The sequence below is a fragment of the Colobus angolensis genome, unplaced genomic scaffold (assembly GCF_000951035.1).
Source record: "Colobus angolensis palliatus isolate OR3802 unplaced genomic scaffold, Cang.pa_1.0 Scaffold11, whole genome shotgun sequence".
Lineage (NCBI taxonomy): Eukaryota > Metazoa > Chordata > Mammalia > Primates > Cercopithecidae > Colobus > Colobus angolensis.
This window is the reverse complement of record NW_012112030.1, coordinates 6,075,306-6,078,296: the sequence shown is the minus strand read 5'-3', so window position 1 is coordinate 6,078,296 and position 2,991 is coordinate 6,075,306. Positions and strand designations below refer to the sequence as shown.

General features: G+C 44.0%; 1 pseudogene; it reads left to right on the top strand.

Moving 5' to 3' along the window:
• Positions 1-2,991, top strand: part of LOC105521374 — an 18,852-nt pseudogene that overhangs the window by 6,687 nt on the left and 9,174 nt on the right.

Sequence of the window (2,991 nt, the reverse complement as noted above, 5' to 3'; positions counted from 1 at the left end):
GAATTCAAGACCAGCCTGGCCAAGATGGTGAAACTCCGTCTCTACTAAAAAAAATACAAAAATTAGCTGGGTGTGGTGGTGGGTGCCAGTAATCCCAGTTACTTGGGAGGCTAAGACGGAGAATTGCTTGAACCCGGGAGGCAGAGGTTGCAGTGAGCCGAGATCGAGCCATTGCACTCTAGCCTGGGTGACAGAGCGAGACTCCATCTCAAAACAAAACAAAACGAAACAAAACCTGAATGCCTTTAATAGCACCCAAGTCACTTCTCGAATGCTTTGCTGTTCAGAAATTTCTTCCACTAAATACCCTAAATCATCTCTCTCAAGTTTAAATTTCCACAAATCTCTAGAGCAGGAGCAAAATGCCACCAGTCTCTTTGCTAAAACATAACAAGAGTTACCTTTGCTCCGGTTCCCAACAAGTTGCTCATCTCCATCTGAGATCACCAAGCCTGGATTTTATTGTCCATATTGCTGTCAGCATTTTGGGCAAAGTCATTCAGCAACTTTTTTTGTGGAACTCTAGAAAGTTCCAAATGTTCCCACATTATCCGGAGAACCCGCTCCCAATGTTTATATGAGTTCTTTTCTATTTCCTAAGTGTCTCGGCTGGTTAGAGAAATAAAGGGAAAGAGCACAAGAGAGAGAAATTTAAAGCTGGGTGTCCAGGGGAGACATCACACGTCGGCAGGATCCATGATGTTCCCTGAGCCATAAAACCAGCAAGTTTTTATTAGGGATTTTCAAAAGGAGAGGGAGTGGAGGGAGTGCACAAATAGGGTGTGGGTCACAGAGATCATATACTTCACAAGGTAATAAAATATCACAAGGCAAATGGAGGCAGGGCGAGATCACAGGACCACCGGATGAGGTGAAATTAAAATTGCTAATGAAGTTTCAGGCACGCATTGTCATTGATAACATCTTATCAGGAAACAGGGTTTGAGAGCAGACAACTGTCTGACCAAAATTTATTAGGCGGGAATTTTCCTCATTCTAAAAAGCCTGGGAGCGCTACAGGAGACTGGGGCTTATTTCATCCCTTCGGCTTCCACTGTAAAAGGCAGCAAGCCTTAAAGGGGCCGTCTATAAACCTGCCTTCAGGGTGCATTCTCTTTCTCAGGGATGTTCCTTGCTGAGAAAAAGAATTCAGCGATAGTTCTCCTATTTGCTTTTGAAAGAGGAGAAATGTAGTTCTGTTCCGTCCGGCTCACCGTCGGACGGTTCAAAGTTGCCTGCCTTGTTCCCTGGACATTGCTGTTATCTTGTTCTTTTTTCAAGATGCCCAGATTTCATATTGTTCAAACACACATGCTCTACAAACAATTTGTGCAGCTGACACAATCACAGGGTCCTGAGGCGACATTTATCCTCCTAAATTTAGGAAGAAGATGATGGGATTAAGAGATTAAAGTAAAGACAGGCATAGGAAATCACAAGGGTGTTGATTGGGGAAGTGATAAGTGTCCATGAAATCTTCACAATTTATGTTCAGAGATTGCAGTAAATACAGGCATAAGAAATTATAAAAGTATTAATTTGGGGAACTAATAAATGTCCACGAAATCTTCACAATTTATGTTCTTCTGCCGCAGCTTCAGCCGGTCCCTCCGTTCCCACAACACCACGTTTTTCTGTCTTCTTCTGAACCCTTCAAAGTGTGCTAATATCTGCCTGTTACCCAGTTCCAAAGTCGCTTCCACATTTTCGGGTATCTTTTCAGCAATACCCCACTCTATTGGTACCAATTTACTGTATTAGTCCATTTTCACGCTGTTGATAAAGACATATCCAAGACTGGGAAGAAAAAGAGGTTTAGAGGTTTAATTGAACTTACAGTTTCACATGGCTGGGGAGGCCTTAGGATCATGGTGGGAGGAGAAAGGCACTTCTTACATGGCGACAGCAAGAGAAAATGAGGAAGAAGCAAAAGTGGAAACCCCTGATAAACAACCCATCAGATCTCATGAGACTTATTTCACTACCACGAGAACAGCATGGGAAAGATGACCCCCTGCCCTGATATAATTACCTCCCCCTGAGTACCTCCCATGACACATGGGAATCCTGGAGGATGCAGTTGAAGGTGAGATTTGGGTGGCAACACGGCCAAATCATATCAGTTCTCATGAGATCTGGTCATTTAGAAGTGTGTGCTACCTCCCTGCCTTCCCGTGCTCCTGCTTTCACCATGTGAATGGCCTGCTCCTGCTTTGCCTTCTGTCATGAGTAAAAGCTTCCTGAGGTCTCCCCAGAAGCAGATGCCACTTTGCTTCCTATATAGCCTGTGGAATCATAAGCCAATTAAACCTCTTTGGTTTATAAATTACCCAGTCTTGGAGTACAGTGGTGCCATCTTGGCTAACTGCAACCTCCACCTCCCAGGTTCAAGCAATTTTCGTGCCTCAGCCTCCTGAGTAGCTGGGATTACAGGCCACTCACCACCATACCCAGCTAATTTTTGTATTTTTAGTAGAAATAGGGTTTCACCATGTTAGCCAGGCTAGTCTTGAACTCCTGACTTCAGGTGATCCACCTGCCTTGGCCTCCGAAGTGCCAGGATTACAGGCCTGAGCCACCACACCTGGCCTCTGACCAGGTATTTCTTCAGAGTAATGCAACAACAGCCTAATACAGTGACAGTCAGAGCTGTACTAAGATCAGTGAGAGCTGATCTTTCAAATACTCCTTACTGACAAATTTTCATGAATCACTGATACCTTTCCATTTGAAGAGCATTCTCCTCGACTCCCTGAATGATGCTATTTAACAAACTACACCAAAATTTAGTGACTAAAAACAACAATAATGATTATTTTCTTGATTCTGTGTGTTGATCAGGCAGGAATTCTGCTTTACATAGTGTTAGCTGGGCTGCAGGGATGGCTGAATGGCTAGTTGCTGCTAGCTGCCAGTGGGAATCCCAAATAGGGTTGTTGGCAGAAGCCTCAGTTATCTTCCATGTAGTATTCCCACCAACTCACTTGAGCT